The sequence below is a fragment of the Crocuta crocuta genome, unplaced genomic scaffold, assembly GCF_008692635.1.
Source record: "Crocuta crocuta isolate KB4526 unplaced genomic scaffold, BGI_CrCroc_1.0 scaffold58, whole genome shotgun sequence".
Lineage (NCBI taxonomy): Eukaryota > Metazoa > Chordata > Mammalia > Carnivora > Hyaenidae > Crocuta > Crocuta crocuta.
The window spans coordinates 3854-23980 of NW_027532417.1; the positions used below are offsets into that span (position 1 = coordinate 3854).

Below are 20127 nucleotides of genomic sequence, written 5' to 3' on the forward strand. Positions count from 1 at the left end.
ATTTGATGAAAATAGTTCAGACATTTAGAGAAAGAAATTTATGAGAAAGAAATTCCTGGAAATAACAAGGATGAGAACATTACCTGTGTCATCTGAGGCCCCATGGTATGGAGGTCAGGATAGAGAAAAAAATTTTTTTTGAATTTCTATTAGAATCAGAAGATATTGAAGAAAACATTGAGTTGGAAGATTCAAGATTTTATTTCTGACTCATTAAAAGTTACAGAAAGTACACTGGAAGAAGTTGTACTGGGGGCTGAAGACTGTGGACACATGGGGTCAGCTTCTTTGGAGCATAGACACCTGGCACTATGTGTAGTGATTTGATAATCCTGGTTTTAGAGATGGTTAGTTGAGATGTTTGGGGAAGGGGGTTTTGTGCACCTTGTTAGAAGCTTGCATAACTCTAGCACTCCTTTTTCCACTCACTCCAATAGTGACATGGTACCTAGAGAACTGGAGCTCTTACTCAAAGTCACCCACATACCTGGAACTCCTTACTAGCTCCAAGTGCATATCAGAGCTTCCATGCTAAGGGTATGGATGCCAAATAAGAAGCGATCCTACCTAGAGCACTGGACTTCTGTGGTCCTTTCTTGATTCTAGTGGAGGCAAAGTAATTCTATTGAATAGGACATGTATCAACCACACTTAAGGAGGTTTGCACACAATAAACATTCTGTAGTGCACACTATCCCATGCTGAAGTATTGTCCTCTTTTTTGACTTTTATTTTCAATATACAAGCCTATTAGCACTTCTGGAAAATATAGTTCCCTACTTATGTTGTATCTTAACAGATAAGGTTTGTATGTAATAGAGAAAGAAATGGATATTTTTCTTACCCCCATTGATCTTGCAAAGATTCCAATTGAAGCAGTAAATCCTTCTTGTACAATAGTTCTTGTGAGCTCCTTTCAAGAACACTTTTCCTTGCATGTAGAACATGAATTTGAAAAGTCTGAGAAAATGCTGTTTGTCAGAGTAGCAGGTCAGCTGATGTCTTTTTAAAAAAGTATTTACTGTCTTTCATATGCTTTACACGTTTTGTCAAACCCTAATGATAAAAGTAAAGAAAGAAAATTGTCTTTATAGGCAATATTTGATTTAAGTATTTTGTGCCAAGAATTGGACTAAATCCTGATGACACACAACAACAAATGTAGATCTTACCTTTTAGTTCTTGCGTTTATAATCTATAGACAGATTCACCTGGAAACAAATTGCAATAAAACATAGTCACTTTTTTATGCAGAGATAAAAAGGCCATGGTGGAAAAAATGGTCTGATTAAAAATATACCTCCTTTACTTAATTTATTTACTAGTATTTGCTTAAGATAAGCACTTTTAAAACCCATTACCACTAATAATGACAATACTGAATTATAAGCTTTTTTATTAGCACTCAAAACATGTGAGGGACTCTACGTATAAAGTATTTTACTTACATGATCCTCAGAAGAATCCTACAGAGTAATTCCTCTTAATTCCATTTTACTGATTGAATAATAAAGGTTCAGAGAAATTGTGTTGTTTTGCTAAAACTGACAAGTGACACAAAGCTCTAGCAAAGGCTTATCAAATGGCAGGGCTAATATGATTCCAGCCATGCCATGGTGTATCTACCAATATTTGTAGAAACATGAGCTAATGCAGTTCTTTTTCTTCTTGGTGTGGATCCTTGCTACTTCCCTTGGATGTTTTAAGAAGTGAAAAATACATTAGTCATTAGTAATTATAGATCTGCTTTCTGGAAAATAAGTTAATGATTTAACTTATGCAAATAAGCTCATAAGTTATTTAATACAGCACTTTTTCAATATTAGAGAAGTCAGTGTGCATTTAAAGCATAACATTCTATTAGGATGTAAGTGAGAGAAACTTTGCACTGAAAATACATTCTTGTCCAAATATGTCAATAAAAAAATTTTGTGTTCCTACCGAAACTGCTAGGCCAGTGGCATCTGCATCCTAAATTAAACATCTTCATGCAAAAAAAAGTTTATCAAATATGCTGACATGTTAGCACAAAAATAGCACTCACTTGTGTACATTTATTGCCAAAAAGACCAGACAGCATATTATTTTTACAGTATTTCATGTAGTGTGTATTTTACCACAACGTAAATTGCCAACTTGTGAAGGCAAACTTTACCCTTGCTATCAAAGTTGCAGAATACACAGCAAAGCTTTAATATATATAATACAGTTTGGGCTCTTCAAAAACTAATTTTTGAGGTGTCTAAGTGCTTGTATTTAGGTTTAATGAGCTCTAAACCTTAATGTTTTACATGTGTCTAATTATTCATAAATGCAAAAATAAACTGTACATAATTTCTTGTTATTGGCAAAGAGATTTATTACAATGGAAATGAGGTGAGCCATATTGTAAAATGCTGGGTCTTTTTATATAAATGCAAATAAAAACCATAATACAGTAAAAACTCTTTTTAGAGTTGCCATGCTACAGAACATTGGATTATAGTGCTAGCCAAATCCTGTTTGAATGTATATAATAAGGTCTAATATACTTTCATCATAACACATAAACCCATTAATATGTATGTAACTCTTTCCTTATGAAATAAATATTCCCTGTAATTCATCACTAATATAGTACAAGCAATACAGCCTTCTGATCTTTGAAAGTAAAGGTATTACTGAGTCATTTATCACACTGACTTTATCCACCAGTTTACAACTCTCTTAAAGGAGAACTGGAATATTAATTTTTTATATGAACCACATGGGCTTTTTCTGAATGAGGGACTGACTCATCAACTCTAGTTGAAAAATCCACAAACAGAAATAGTAAATCAGTTTTCACATATTGCCCTTGTTTAGTGATAGTTGATGTACCACTGGGAAAGTCTTAGGTACTGAAGATCAAGGGTATTCACAAGCTCTAGTCATCTTAACTCTTTTTATCCAGTGTTTTCAAAAGATAATCACAAAAGCCAGAAATAAGGGGGGAATGCACAGACTTCACTTAACAATACTAACTGGGCAATTGTTCAATTCTTAAATTCTGGGCCCACATGTTAAAAGATAAATAAGAAAGGTTTATTATATCTGTAATGTCCATCAAAACACATATACACATATGTATAATAATAAGTCTCTATAAAATATGACATTAAAATTGTGGGAAAAACTTAATCATAAGCTTTTTCAAGAATGGACTTTTCTTATTTTCCAACTTCTTATTCTATTTTAACAAAAATCATACTTGAAAAACTAATACTATCAGTGAATATGTTAATATTTATTCATGGGTTACCATCCCAGATAAAATGACTCAATTTTTACTTCAGTCGATGCTTCTCTTTTATTGTGTATAGATGCTCAATACAAAATACTTTGAACTTACTTGAGATTAAATATACCCCCCCACCACCACCAAGATTCCATATCCATAGTTTCTGTATAGAATTGTAATAGTATTTGAGGATCCTAAATATTTCTATTCATACATTTCTGAGACTATAAATTGCCAGAGAATCAGAATTTCTAACAAGCCTTATGTGATGTTCATACTGACAGTCTTTGTACCACACTTTGAGTAGTTAAGGGTATTATTCCTGGTGACGTGGAAAAGAATGGGTTTGAAAAGGCCACCAGAATATCTTCTTCTTTGGAAGGATGTGGTAGGAGTAAATGAGCTAAGAGGTTCTTCTGAATTATTGAAATGATATTGAAAGTAAATCTACGTATAGAATTTATAGAACTTGACAGCTAAATGTGTACAGAGGATGTGAAGAGTCTTGGGAATAAACACTCTATTCCAGCCAATACAATTCCATGTTTATTTTATACTATTTTTATAGTATTACATGGATACTATTCTACTACTATTAAACTAGTATACTACTAAATTTGAATTCAGAACAAAACTAATTCCTATATTAAGGAGGGATATCTCATCTGAAAGGTAAAGCTCTTCCTTATTGTTCAAATTAACTGGAGAAAGAATTTCTTCTATTCAACCTAGAGCCAAAGAACAAAGAGATTAACATGCAGTGTAAAATATTAATTTATCCACCTTGGTCTTTTGATAAACTTCAGCTAAAACTTAGAAATTTAAAGGACTTGAATGAGGCAGGAAAAATTATATGGAAAATTTTAGGAATAAAGAGAGATTATGCAGAACAGTGAGGAATAGTAAGTGGCTATCCCGTGATCTGTAAGTACTTGAAACAACGTAATTATGGCACTGGTCAGATGGTTATTATATATAGGCCAGGCTATCTATCTATCTATCTATCTATCTATCTATCTATACACTCTAAAAACAGACAATATCAATACAAAAATAGAGAAATAAAGATAATAACACAACATAAGGGATAGGTAACAGTGAGGTTTTATTGTATGTTTGGTGGCATGCCAGTTAATATATATGTGTATGCGTGTGTGTGTGTAGGTGTGTCTAGAAATAATATTCATACCAAATTTCAGAGATGATTCATACGGTCTACTATCCTACTTTTGAGAAGGCTCAGAGAAGTTAAATCATTTCTTCAAACTCTTGATAATTGAAACAGAGATGTAATTTAAAAGATACCACCCTCATTCTACACAGATAGAACTCCTCAAAACCTTACATCAAAAGCATCATTCTTTGAAGAGCCTTTCCTGAATTTTAAAAGCCCTCTATCATTTTTGGAATAACTGTCATCCAGAATTGGGGGAGTAAATTTCTGTAGTTTTGGGATATGAGTTTATGGAGTCCACCCCAGTCTCTACCAGGCCCTGGCTCCAGAGGGGCAAGCTGCCCAAAAATTTATTCCATTTACATCATCATGGGATGTGGAAAAATTGTGATGCCACATTGGTGCTCATTTGTGGTGACTTGCACTCATATCTGACATAGGATAAAGAGCCTTCACCTATACTGATTAGACAGTAAAGTAACATATAAGTAACTCTTTCTTCCTATGATTTAAGTTTTCATCAGTATATCACTGTATCTACACAGATCTTGAATTCTGTGATTTGTTTATAGATTAAGCTATGATTGATATAAAATAAAGCACATACTTAAGTGGACCCCTTGACATATTTTGGTATGTAAATACACCTGGGGATCCACCACACCCATAATTTTTCCCTTGCCCATTTGTAATTCATCTCTCTCTCCTTCCTCCACTGTCTCAAGGCTACTATTCTTATGTATTTTTAAAATCTCATTGTTTTTCTAAATGTTGTTTCTGCCAGTCAAAAAAAAGTTTTTGTTCCCCAGGGCCCTGCATATCTTGGAAGTGGTCCTGGATTTGAATGCTATTTGTTCTGGCTTCAAAGCATTTTTAATTTATTATACTATACTCTCATAAACTTTATACTATGTCTATTTCATTTACATTTACTTACTCTTTTTAATTTTTATATTTCATGTTTTTATTCAAATTCTAATTGGTTAACATATATGGTAAAATTGGTTTCAGGTATAGAATTTAGTGATTCATCACCTACATATAACACCCAGTGCTCATCACAAGTGCCCTCCTTAATACCCATCACCCATTTAGCCCATTCCCCACCCACTTCCCTTCATCAACAGTCACTTTGTTCCCTAGATAACAGTTCTTATGGTTTGTTCTCTCTCTCCCTTTTTTTCACTTCCCCTGTGTTCATCTCTTTTGTTTCTTAAATTCCACATATGAGTGAAATCATATGGTATTTTGTCTTTCTCTGACTGACTTAATTCGCTTAGCAGAATACACTCTACCTCCATATCATTGCAAATGGCAAGATGTCATTCTTTGTGATGGCTGAGTAACATTACATTGTGTATGTTTGTGTCTTTATTCATCAGTCAGTGGACATTTGGGTTCTTTCCATAGTTCAGCTATGTTGATAATGTTCCTATAAACATCAGGGTGCATATGCCCCTTCAAATCAGTATTTTTGTGACCTTTGGGTAACCTAGTAGTGGGATCGCTAGGTTATAGGGTAGTTCTATTTTTAACTTTTTGAGAAACCCTCTGTTTGCTACCAGGCTAAGATTTTTAAAGCATTTTATTAAGAACGTCTTCTAATAAGTGAAACAAAGAACAGACTATGTTAGCATGTTTTGGCAAGAGCATTAAATGTTTAATTCCAAGATACTATGATAAAGAAGCATAATTATGGTAATGGTAATAAAAGTAAGATAAAACTCAAGACCAAGTATAAAGTACTTGATGAGGCAAAATTTAATATATGAAAATTTCCTTTGCAGTGTTCAACCTCAGAGAGTCTGAATCTACTTAATTTAAGGAGGAGATAAGATTCGATAAATAGTTACCCAAACTCCAAATTCAAAGTTATATTAGTACACATTAGGGGGTACTCTCAAAAATCCATCTTCTTCTCTTTGGAACCATTTATTACGACCACAAAGCTACCATAATAGGGTCATTTGAATGTTCCCCAAGAGGTCTTTGTTCTTTGAGATCTGTTGATAATAGTTGTAAAATGTTTCAACAGAGCACCACAAATGTTTCACAGAGCATTCTATTTCCACTTTTCACTTGACAATTTGATTATTTTAATACTTTGCCCATCTGTTAGTAGTGAGAAAGAGTTCATGGTTTCAAGCAATTGAAAACAACCGTGATTTACCAGAAACATACCCAAAAAACGAATTGAGAAAACATAAGATATTTCACAGAATTAATGGAAGATTAGACATTGAGTCTCAGCACGTGTCCAGGGACCAAGGAAAGCTAAATCACAAGTAAGGTCATAAGTAAGGTCATGTCATAGACATATTCTGAGATGTCATCGCTGGCTCTACAGCCACAGCTGTCAATGGCTACTGCCACTGCTGGACCATGCCTGTACAGCCATTAGCCCCGCTGAGAACATTTACCTGTACATTACTTATTCCAGAAGGAACGTCTGATTATTCAAAACTAGGACCTGTCTCCCTCACCTTTGATGGCCAGAGTGTGAGGAGACAGAATATTTCTGGCTGTCTTTTGGATTATAGTAAAAGGGTTCGGGGTAATTGAAAGCAATAGTAAACAAATTAATCAATGCCCTCTATTGATTAATTTTTCTAGCTTTTTTCCTCAATTTCCTTTCACCCTTCACAGGGATCTGTATTATATTTGTAGCATATCCATTGAGCCTTGTCACTTCCTTGCTTAAGAGCTTTCAGTAGATTCTCACACTCCAACTAATGCCTTTCAATCAAGCTTTAGGAATTTTACACTAACCACAAATGGTTTTTGTCAGTATTTCCAGCCCCACCAATCTCTGTAACCTGTGAACAAATCACACTAAAACATATATTAGATATTTCTTTATGAATATGATGTGCTCATTTTATGTACACTTGTTCACTTGAAAAAATCTTGTTAAACCATGTCTCGGTGAAGGTAATTGTTCTATATATTGCCTCTTTTCTGAAACCTTTCTGTGCTACTTTCTTCCAACTCAGAATAACCTACTCTATCCGTTGTCTCGAAGCATTCTACTATACCTTTCATGCAACTATATACATATCTCAGGTTTTTTCTAGATCATGAACTACTTAAGGAAATGCACCGTGTCATATTTATTCCATAATTAGTGAAATATTTATTAATTACTTGTATGTATTTCCTTGATATTAGAGATGCAGTAAAGATATTTATATCTCCCACTTAAAACAAAAACTGACATATAACAAGGCTCAGTATATGTTGAATGAAGACATGAATGACAAGCACTCAAGGAAATTGCTTTGAGGCTATTATTTTCAGAAGTTATGGGGAATGCGGATTTATATATCAGTTGGTCCTGAGTTTTACTAATGATGAATTTCTTTTTGTTTTTAATGTTTGTTTGTTTGTTTGGAGAGAGAGAGAGAAAGATCGCAAATGGCAAAGGGACAGAGAAAGGGAGAGAAAGAGAATCCCAAACAGGTTCCATGCTGTCAGAACAGGGCTCAAACTTAAGAATCATGAGATCATGACCTGAGCTGAAATCGAGAGTCGGAGGCTTAACTAACTGAACCACTTAGGCGTCCTCCTGTCCCCCAGTGACAAATTTCTATTTGAGACTTGAAACTGACATAGGTTGCAACATTTTATCCACTTTAGGGTTAACTTGTTCATTTTGCCATTTTCACCATAATAGAATAAACACATTTATATAAAATGATGTTTTTTTCCAGTGATGGGAATTAACTGGTGTTCGTGGCCAGTAGTTATTATTTTTTTTACCGATTTGCTATTTTCCCAGAATGACTGTAGCTTCTGCTTTTGATTTCAAACTGGATATACTAGATTGAGGCTTTTTTTTATTCATTCCATGCTGTTAAAGAAAAGTACTGTAACATTTTTACAATTTCACTGTGAATAATTACTTTTAGTAAAACCATTTATTCAAATCACAGTAGAAGTCATTTAGTCTTCCCATCAAATCCCCACACTTTTCTTTAAGCGTTCTTATGAAACTATCATTAAATATTTCTGTCACAGTTTAGGTAACAATAGCGATTGTAAATGCTCTGTGATGTCTTGCTGTCAAGATTGGAAATCCAGTCAAGCTCAAAGAAGTGAATGGTTTCAATGATATAATGATATTTAATAAGTGCGAAAGGATTTACATTTTTCTACTTGTAACAAACAAGGATTTATTTCATGGGAAAAGACTGGAGAGGTAAAGCTATGTGGAAGTAAGTGTGAAATTTGGTGACAGAAAATAGGTTTCTTTGGAAAGCTGCACTCCGGGATGAATAGAGGGAAGTTCTAACTGTAAGTCTCTATTTTCTGATAACCTAAGAAGCACTAATCTAAGGAAACTGACTTGCCTTCCGTCTTTTCTGGGGCTTTGTAGTGCTCTTTTATTTGTTTTGCTTAGTTAATTCTATGCCTTATGTTGTATCATTAAAACATTATCTACAGATCCATGAAATGTTCTCCCATCTAACCCTTCCTCCCTTTTCATAGCATCCATTGTACTTCATTGTAATTACTTGTTTGTTATGTGCTTCCTCATAGCTCAGATTAGACCACAATGAGTAATGAATGAAAAGTCAACTGGCATGATAATTAGATATTGTTGTTTAATATCTGTATGGCCATCCTCTCATCTATATACTTACGTGTTTAAGCACATTACCATCCATAAAGTTGAGTATGTTCTTTGGTATTCCTATAGTGTCTTAGGCTGTTTTGGCTGCTATGACAAAAATACTAGCTTGGTGATTTACAAACAGCAGAAACTTATTGCTCACAGTTCTGAAGGCTGGAAGTCTAAAATCTGGGTGCCTGCTAGCATATTTGGTCCTCTCCTGGCTCTCAGACATCCCATTGCATCTTCATATGGTGAAGGTACTAGGGAGCTCTGTAGGGTCACTTTTAGAAGACCACTAATCCCATTCGTAAAGGCTACACTCTCATGACCTAATTACTTGTCCCTAGACCTTAATACATCTCCAAATCTCTACTTCTTAATATTTCCCCAAACCTCAGCCCACCAATACCATCACCTTTGAGGGTTAGAATTTCCACATGTGAATTGAGGGAGAACACAGATATTCAAAACATAGCATTTAGGGATCAAAAGTAGAAGTTGCTTGCAAGGTATTTTCTTTCCTCCCATATACCTTTCAAAAACTCCACCCATGATAGAAATTATGCTGAAGCACACATAGAGTACAAAGAAGTAGTATTTCTAAAGTCAGTAATTTGGAAGATAAGCAATATATATAAAGAATATCAACCAAGGTTAGCGAGCTGGGAGTTGTAAAAGACCTTACTCATTACTTCTTAAAATCTTGAACCAAAGAAATAGCAAGACTTTATAGAAGATAGTTCTATAGCAAGCATAATTCAGGTAGACTTTAGTCACTGAAGTTCTCAGGCCTAATCAGGTTTTCTATATATTATGTGAGACAAAGAACAATATTACCATCAGACTCCAAGGAGTCACTCTTGGTTTGTTCAGTAAGACCAGTGGTATCCATCCTACAGATTTGCAAGTCTATTCCAATTAACAGCCAACATCAAGACTGACTCAACTTCCAGAATTCTCTCTCATAAAAGCCTGGTAGAAATTCAAAGTTATATTCAGTTTGAGCTGAAAAAATGTAGGCATGGATATTTATTGTTCATGTTCAAATTTTTCAAACAGGGCTCATAGTTTAAACTTTGAAATTGGGTTAAATCTCCATTTCTGTCCTGCACACTTCCTTTTGGTTGACAAAGAACTTAAGGATGCAATTGTCCAGTCATGTCAACTTAATGGATTATATAACAGGTCAACAAAAACACAATAGGACCCCCTTTAGGAGGCAGCATAAACATTGTAAATTCATTGTTAACCATGAGGGACCAACATGAAACAGTATCATTTGCCCAAGTTACAAAGCGACTTTTGCTCTTTGGTCAGTGTGTGATAACTCTGGAGACTCAAATCTCTTGGAAGGACTAGGTTTTTGTATTAGAAAACAGAAGGCTGGTTTCATGGTTTGTCCCAGGGTGACACTTTTTACCAATAAAAGGGGGAGGGGATGTTAAGTATTATGAATGCAGGCTCATAAAGGGCCAGGAGAAGAAACAGTATCTTTGTGCCAAGATACAAAATCCAAGTGCAAAATTGATCTCCTTCTGTTATCAATTCTCAGGCACCCTGAGCTAGCCCTTTGAGACATGCCATCTGTTTTAAAGGCTTTGTACATTTAAATTGGGAAGTTGAATCTTCAAAGCTATCAGCAGCAAACATTGTGGTAGCTATCCATGGCATGTTCTTAGAGGTTTCTATTAGAAACAGAAACTGGACTACTTAGTACTGAATTTCCTATGTTTCAAATTATCTCTATTTTGGTTAAATCGTGATACTGAAAATCTTCTTACACAACATAGTGACTTTTCCTTTTATTAAGTGTCTCATTCTGCTCTGTTGAACTTTATTCTCCTCCACAGAATATGGAATTTAAGGAAAACTTTTTTTTTTGTTTTAAAGATCAAGCCTACAGAACTGTTATCCTCTGATGATTTAACTGAATTATTAATTTTAAGGAAAGGAGCCAAACCCTATATCTCAACATAAGCTGACTTTTGATGATACTCTTGGAACAGGAAGTACTCAATTTTTTCCATTGGGAAGTATTCTCCTAATGTGTTGCTAATCCACAGGATGATCTATATTATAAAATTATCAGTCATTAACCTATAAAATACACAAGTGAATTGAGGTATAAAATGATTTCTATAAGAACTCAAATAGGGGAGTTCAACCAATGTAAATATAAACTTTCAAAGTATAAACTGTTAGACATTCTAGTATAATATGTATAACAGTGATGTGCTGGAACTAGCTTCCACTACCACTTGAGAACCAATTGTTAAATTTTCAAACCCTTATTGAACTATTTGACATCACATTTGAAATTAGTGACATTTGAACCATTTGCAACATAGAAACCAGCAAATGCTATAAATCATGTCACCTCAGTACTTAGCATGTTGCCAAATATTAATGAACACACCCCTAGGTTTTTCTAAGGAGGTACTGACCCTGAACACATCCAAAATGTCCCTAGGTAGTTATTTCCCTGTTTAAATACATATTTACTAATGATAGTCATATTTTCATTACTTTTTGGATTATTCCTTTACTGCCTCAATCTTTTCTGCTATATCTAAAGTGTGCTAAGTATTATATTACCCATATCATATTGTCTTACATTATTCTCACAACCGTTGAAAGACAGAAAATTGAGGTACTTTAAAATCAGGATCATACGGCTAATAATGGCAGAGAGAATCTTATTTCAGTTTCCAAATTTCTGTCTGTAATGAAGAATTTTTCTCTATCAAAATCACAAACTGCTTTTCTTTACAATAAAAATCTAGAAAACTTTCTATTAATCCTATCAAATGTTTTACAGCCCCCAGCCAAGCCTGATTAATAAACACATGTTATATTGGTCTTCATACCTGCTTACTGGATATAACTAATATTCCTTAGCTTAAGGGGACACATATACATGTGTCCACCTATAAGCATTATTGGTTTTGCCCTGTTCCTTAGTAAAGTAAGATATTCACCTATAGTTTAAACGTGAAAATCTAATTTACAGACAAAGCTTGTGTAATGTGAGGCTATTACATTTTATTCAAATGTTCTTTTCAGTTATTTACCTATCCTGTGTGTCTATAATGATACAATACAAATTATGAAAGGTAACCTTTGAGACCTTAGCTTGAAAATAAATTATAGACTGTATTATTTAACTACAGTTTAAAGGGCTCTTTTGTTTGTTTCAGTTTTCAGTAAATATGTGTTAAAAATGGGATTGAGAAATTTTGTTGAATTCAGAAACAGAAAATTTTTGTTTTCTCTGTATCATACCTAGTCTTAAAACACTGATATGAAAATAGCCTTAATATGCCATAGTCTTATGTGATTACCCCAAATATACAATTATTTGACCTCCTTTTAAACTTCCAAGGTAATTTTCTAATATTGCAGAATATCTACAAGCTCCTTTTTATTCTTTCCTGCCAATCTTACTGGTTTCCCTCTATATGCTGTCTATGCCATGCTGACTAAACCTGCCTGATTATTTTTCAATGTTACCTATTGGTATTTTTCACAATGCTTGATTTTGTCTATATTTTATAACCCAATAGTGGTTGCAACCCTTCCCATCACCCCTGCACACAGACACACAGACATACACAATCATTAGAATGCTGGTATTTGAATTGACAAGTGGCATTCAGGTAAGTTTGTTTAAAAAGTATTTAAACAAATACTTTTAATTTTTAAAAAAAAAAACTATTTCTGAGAGAAAGAGAGAGAGACAGCGTGAGCAGGGGAGGGTCAGAGAGAGAGAGAGAGACACAGAATCTGAAACAGGCTCCAGGCTCTGAGCTAGCTGTCAGCACAGAGCCTGACGTGGGGCCCGAACCCACAAACCGTGAGATCATGATCTGAGCTGAAGTTGGATGCTTAACTGACTGAGCCAACCAGGCACCCCTAAACAAGCACTTTGTTAGTTTATATAAGGTTAAAGATATCAAATTTATAGTAGCAAAAATAACCATGATGGTAAGATAATCTTAGGAAATGATCTACAGCCTTGAGCAAAGAGCAGGTTTTATGGTACAAAAAGTATATTCAGAATTATTATGAAAATAGTCTTCTTTGATTAATAGCCATGTTGTATAAGCATAGCATTATAGAAAAATAAACACTGCAAAGCTTAAAAGAAATTGCAGAATCAGGAAACCCTTTATTTTTTTAAGTTTATTTTGAGAGAGACAGACAGACAGACAGACAGCAGGGAGAGAGAGGTTCCTGAGCAAGCTCCTCCCTGTCAGTGCAAAGCCCAGTGTGGGGCTTGAACCCATGAACCATGAGCTCATGACCTAAGCCAGGTATAAGATGTTCAATAGACTGAGCCACTCAGGCTCTCCACGATACCTTTAAAGTTCATAACAGAGAGCAAAATTGAGGGAACAAACAGTTGGAGATATTAGGCAGAAAGTTGGTTATCAGATTTCAAGATTTTGCAAGTATGAACATACCATAACAAGATGTATGAGATGATCATGGCTGTGAATTGAAGTATGAAGAGTAAGTGTGAAGAAATCATGAACCTTGGCTACTAGTAAGATCATCTATATGACCATTCAGCTTTTCCAATGTGCTAGAAACATGTGAGTTAGAGAAAGATTATGGGTAATACATGAATTTCCTCAGTAGCTTAAGACACCACATTTAGGGTGAAGGTATTGATCTGGAAAGAGGGCTTAGGACACAAAAAATAATAGGGTATGTTTCTACCCTTGGTTGTGATAGAACAGACAAATTATTCAACTGAAAACAATAATAAAAGAAGGGCAAAATACATTTTTTAAAAAAAAATGTGAATGAAGGCATCCAAGAGCTATCAAGGCAACTGGGATTTGAGGGGCAAAAGTACCAGAGAAACGGAAGCTCAGAGAAGTTAAGCAAACACTATTGTCCTCCTTGAGGAATTTGCTAACTTGTAAAAGGCAGCCAAGAGGCTGTAAATGGTGGCTAAAGACTGAGAAGTTAAGTAGAACTTTTAACAGTAATAAAAAAAATTAGAGGCAGGGGCAGTAAGAAGCAACTCTGGAAAACAACCAAGCCCTCATTAGGATCCCTTAAAGAGCTATTCTCTCAAAGCAAGTATAAACCAAAATAGATAGATCTCAGGTTCAAATTTGGTCAAACTCCTCCTGAATCAGGGTGCATTTATCCTCATTCTAATAATTTGTCAGAAGCAAAAGTAAACCTCTTTTGGAAGATAACATCATTTTGGGCTTTAAAATTGTTTAACATAAAATGATTAGCATTCAGTAAAAACTTATTAAGTATACCAAAAAGTAATAAGAATATAAACTTTCAAGTGAATCCATTGACTTATACAGCTGTATGAATTCCACCTAATTATTGGCAGCTAAATGTTCGTACTGCAACATTTAGAAAACACAGAAAACTTTTGAATACTATATTTTGAAAGCACTAAAGAGCTACAGAAGCAATAAAACCTAGGTAAAACTAAAATTTCTGTGAGAAAAAGTCCTTCCAGTGAAGCAGTGAGGGAGGTGCTGAAAAGAGACAGCCCTCATCTTTCCAAAGAGGGTGATGGACAGAAGATCATGCCGACCCCAACCAGTGAGAGTCTACTGAAGAAAAGAGAAACCAGCAGAGCAGAGAACCAGCTGATCCATGATTTACGATACTGGCATGATTGATTAGAAAACTAGAAGAGCCCCAGATGTCACACCTGTGAGATTTCTGGTATAATGTAGGTGGTAGCAAAAACAAGGACAAAAGCTAAAAGATAGAATAAATTTTTCTGCTGTGGTGAGGTGCTTGGAAACAAAGTCCTGCTTGACAGAGTGCACTACAAATAAAAAGCACAGCTGGCCTCAGGGCACTAATTGCAATGCATGCTTTTTTGGATCAAGAAGATAAAAGAGCTAAGCTCTAACCCTCTGAAGAACAGTATTCCTGAGCTGAGGAGTTGGGGACAAGCCAAGTTCTCAATCAAAAACTCAGAAGAGACAGAAGCACACTAGAAATAGACTGGAGATGAAGTGAAACTGCAGTTAAATCCCAACTCAACTCAATCCACAAATAGATTGATAGTATAGAAAATGTGAGAGGAAATGGGGAACCTTCTCTGGTGGAAAAGAATGTCTGTGGTTTTCATAACCTTTGATTTGCACTGCTAAGCACAAAATGTAAAATCACCAGGTAAGCAAAGAAGGTAAGAGGAGTGACAGGAAGTAGAATCCAACTCCTGTATATTTCAGCTATTGAAACTGTAATGCTTTTAGGAGAAAACATGAGAATATGCTCATAGTTTGGAGCTAGGTAAAGGTGTATAGTTAGAAGAAAACTTCCTGATAAATTAGACTTAACCATAAATCAAACCTGTTCATTATAAAAATAACGCTAAGAAAATATTCAAGGCACAAATTGGAAGAAAGTATTCACAAAACGTATGTTAGACAAAACTGTGATGTGCATGACCTGTAAAGCTTCTTTATAGCCCAATAATAAAACAACCCAATAAAATGGAGGGTAATGAACAGGCATTTTAAAAAGAAAACATATTGGGCACCTGGGTGGCTCAGTCAGTTAAGTGTCCAACTTGAGCTCAGGTCATGATCTCATAGTTGGTTCACTGACAGCACAGAGCCTACTTGGAATTCTCTGTCTCCCTTTTCCTCTGTCCCTCCCCCACTCATGTGCATGCTCTCTCAAAGTAAACTTTAAAACTTTCTTTAAAAAAAGAGAGTATATATTAATGGCCAATAAATAGCTCATTAAAAAGCACACAACATTTAAAACAAAGTGCTCAGCATCATTAATCTTTGAAGAAATGTAAATTAAAATGAGATACCAGCAAACACCCACCACAATGTCTAAATTAAAAAGTGTGACATCGCCAAAGTTAAGTCATACTTTTAAGCAATATTGTTGGTGAGGCTGTGAAATTACGCAACTACGTTGGAAAAAAGTCTGGCACCTTCTTATATGATGGAGCTGAAAGCAAAAGTCTCTTGATTATATCTTATAAAATTAAATACTACTTACCCTAAACCCTGGTACTGTTATGACTAGGTTCACCAAAAATAAATTAAAACCTATGTTCGTAAAAATAATAGCACAAAAATATTTATTACAGCTTCATTGATATCAACCTCAAACTAGAAGCACCAGGGTCCTTCAATAGCAGAATAAACAAACTAACAACTTTATAGAAAGAAATGCAAATTTTGCAACTAACATGTCAAACAACAGGGTTGGGTCTTAGACACCCTAAGCTGAATGAAAGCATTACACAAAAGGGTACATACTGCATGACTTTATTTCATCAAAAGTCTAGAAGAGGAAATGTTAAACTGGGTTTCTAGTTTTTAGTTCTGCATGTAAGAAACTTAAAAGTTGCCACGCATCCTGTTAACCAGTAAGAAGCTGAACAGACTGAAAACTCGACAACCCTCTCTGGATTCATAAGAGACAGCACAGGGAAATCCTCCGCCCTACACAGAGTCCTACCTTTCCCAGCTAGAGACTCATGAGCAGGAAAAGTGAACTGTAATTGGCAAATTGCTAGTGTGGAAAAGTCTGAATGTTAAAAATTCCAAAGGTACTCAGTCTGTCATGAGAGACCCTTCCCCAGCAGTATACAATTTACCTTCAGGAACCCGACCAGATTCCCACAATAAATCGGAGAAAAAAATGCCTTCATGCTTCCAGCAGAAGAGGAGAAAGAACCATTTAAAAATATCAGAGCACTCTGTTCTTATCAAAGCCCATCCTCAGATGAAACTAACCAGTTGACCACAGCTTAACTTGCTGGGGAATTATCAGAACCTAGCTAACCTGGGGGAAGGGAAAGACCCAATTCCAGCCCACTCTAGCCATGTCCTACCTAAGGTGGGAAAAGGGGGAAAACTGAGAAACATGAGTGTAGTTCACAAACAAGAGGCGTAAATTCACCAAAAGACTGAGACCGAATCATAGCAGTGTACAAGGCTACCCCTTCTCACACCTCACTGCCACCTTACTAAAGGGCGATTGACAAAAGTACCTTATATCCAGTACATCAGTCCTGACTATCAGGAAAAAAAATTACGAGACATACCAAAATGTGAAAAACACAATTTGAAGAGACAAAGCAAGCATCAGAACCAGACATAGCAGGGATTTTGGAATTATCAGAATTTAAATGATTATGATTAATAGTTTAAAATAATTAAACAAAAATAAAATTGAAAATAATTATGATTAATATGCAAAGGGCTCTAATAAAGTAGATAGCATTTGAGAACAGATGGGCAACCTAAGTAGAGAGATTAAAATGTTAAAGAATCAAAAAGAAACGTTAGAGATCAAAAACACTGTAACAAGAGTAAATATCTTTTAAGGGCTTATTTGATAGACTGGATAAGGTTGAGAAAAAAACCAAACTTAAGGATATCTCAATAGAAACTTCCAACATTGAAAAATTCCAAAATTTTAAGTAAAACAAAGACTGAATGAAACAAAAGACAAATAATCAAGGAGAGTGGGATGCGTACAAAAGGTGTGACATACCACTAATGGAAATAATAGGAATAAGAGAAGAGAGAAATGAACAGAAGAAATAATAGAAACAATAATGATGAAGAAAGACCCATTGTAGCCAACACAAAATTGAAAAGGCAAAACAAAACTAGAGCAACATCAAGTAAAATCAAGACTTGCTCTAAAACTATAGTAATTAAAACATTGTGGTAGCACTGGAAGAAGAGATAAATAGTTAAATGGAACAGATTAGCTTGCCCAGAAATAGACACACATAAAAGTGGGCAAATGATCTTTGACAAAGGAGTAAATGCAATGCAGTGGAGCAAGGATGGTCTTTTTTTTTTAAGTTTATTTATTTTGGGAGAGAAGGAGAGTGAGAGTGAGGAGAGTAGCAAAGAGAAGAAGAGAGAAAGAATCCCAGCAGGCTCTGCCCTGTCAGCATGGAACCTGATGCGGGGCTCAAACTCACAAACCATGAGATCATGACTTGAGCTAAAACTAAGACTCAGACACTTAACCAACCGAGCCCCAACAAAGAATGTCTTTTTAACAAACGTTGCTGGAATAGCCAAACAACCACATACAAAAACAAAACAAAACAAAACAAAAACCATATAGACACAGGCCTTATACCTACCCTTCACAAAACTCAAAATGTATCACAGATCTAAATGTAAAATACAGAAGTATAAAACTCCTGGAAGATAACATTGGAAAATATCTAGTGGACACTGAATAAGGTGATGACTTTTTGGATATAATTCCAAAAGTATGATCCATGAAAGAGATAATTGGCAAGCTGAACTTAATTAAATTTAATAACTGATCTAAGAAAGACAATGTCAAAAGAATGAAAAGACAAGCCACTAAATGAGGGGAAAATGTTTGCAAAAGACACAATTGATAAAGGACTATTATCCAAAATAATAACTCTTAAAGCTCAACAATAAGGAAAAAACTAAATTAGAAAATGGGAAAACAGGGGTGCCTGGGTGGCTCAGTCAGTTAAGCGTCTGGCTTCAGCTCAGGTCACGATCTCACAGTTTGTGGGTTCGAGCCCCACATCAGGCTCTATGCTGATGGCTCAGCCTGTTTCAGATTCTGTGTCTCCCTCTCTCTCTGCCCCTTCCCCACTCATTTCTCTGTCTCTCAAAACTGAATAAATGCTAAAAAAAAAAAGAAAAGAAAGAAAAAAGAAAAGAAAAAGACGATGGGAAAACAGGGGCGCCTGGGTGGCTCAGTCAGTTAAGCGTCCGACTTCGGCTCAGGTCATGATCTCACAGATCATGAGTTTGAACCCACGCATGTTGGGCTCTGTGCTGATAGCCAGCTCAGAGCCTGGAGCCTGCTTCAGATTCTGTGTCTCCCTGTCTCTCTAACCCTCCCCTGCTCACACACTCTTTCTCTCTCTCTCAGAAATAAATAAAAAACATTTTTAAAAACTGGAAAACACCTCACTAAAGAAGTTGTTCTTGCTGGGGCACCTGGATGGCTCAGTTGGTTAAGTTCCACTCTTGATTTCAGTTCACGTCATTATCTCACAGTTCATGAGAGCCCCGTGTTGGGCTCTGCAGTGATAGCATAGAGCCTGCTTCGATTCCTCTTTCCCTCTCTCTTTCTCTCTGCCACCCCCACACTTGTGTGCTTTCTCTCACAAATAAATATTTGTAAAAGAAAGCTCTTCTACTAAAAAACACGCATATGAAAGGTGCTTCCTGTCATATATCTTCAGGGTAATGCGAATTAAAACAATGAGATACTATTACATATGACCAAAATCTAGAACGCTGACAACACTGAATTCCGCTGAGGATGTGTAGCAGTGGGATCTCTCATTCATTGCTGTTGGGCACACAAAGTGATACAGCCACTTTTAAAGACAATTTGGCCCTCTCTTACAAAACTGGAAATATTATTACCAGCCATTATACTGCTTGGTATTTACACAAAAGGGTTGAGAACTTATGCCTATGTAAAAACCTGCACATGAATGTTTATAGCAGGTACACTCATAGTTGCCAAAACTTGGAAGCAACCAAGATATGCTTCATTAGGTGAATAAATAAGCAAACTGTGGTACACTCAGACAATGGACTACCATTCAGCACTAAAAAGAAAATGAGGGATCAAGCCCTAGGAAGGCATAGAGGAACTTAAATGTATACTACAAGTGACAGAAGCCAATCTGAAAGGGCTACATATTGTATGATACCAAGTACATTTTGGAAAAGGCCAAACTAAGACAGTAAAAACATGAGTGTTTGCATAGGATTGGGATGTGGGCAGAGAAGAGGTGGAGTACAGAAGACTTGGGGGCAGTGAAGTTATTGTGTAGAATACTATAATGATGGATACATACCATGATACATTTGTGCAAACTCACACAGTGTGCAAGTGAGCCATGTGGACTTTAAGTGTTAATGATGTATCTNGACAGAGGACTTGGGAGCAGTGAAGTTATTGTGTAGAATACTATAATGATGGATACATACCATGATACATTTGTGCAAACTCACACAGTGTGCAAGTGAGCCATGTGGACTTTAAGTGTTAATGATGTATCTACATATGAAGGTTCATCAGTAATAA

The 20127-nt window shown here is 35.5% G+C and overlaps 1 long non-coding RNA gene across 1 annotated transcript in view; it reads right to left on the bottom strand.

Moving 5' to 3' along the window:
* Positions 1 to 850: 850 nt before the first annotated feature.
* Positions 851 to 20127, bottom strand: part of LOC144243856 (uncharacterized) — a 136023-nt gene continuing 116746 nt past the window's right edge. The window contains exons 4-5 of the long non-coding RNA XR_013338790.1: positions 1173 to 1211; positions 851 to 1056 (exon numbers count right to left, since the gene is read on the bottom strand). This is a non-coding gene — a long non-coding RNA (uncharacterized LOC144243856). The remainder of the gene's footprint in view (positions 1057 to 1172; positions 1212 to 20127) is intronic.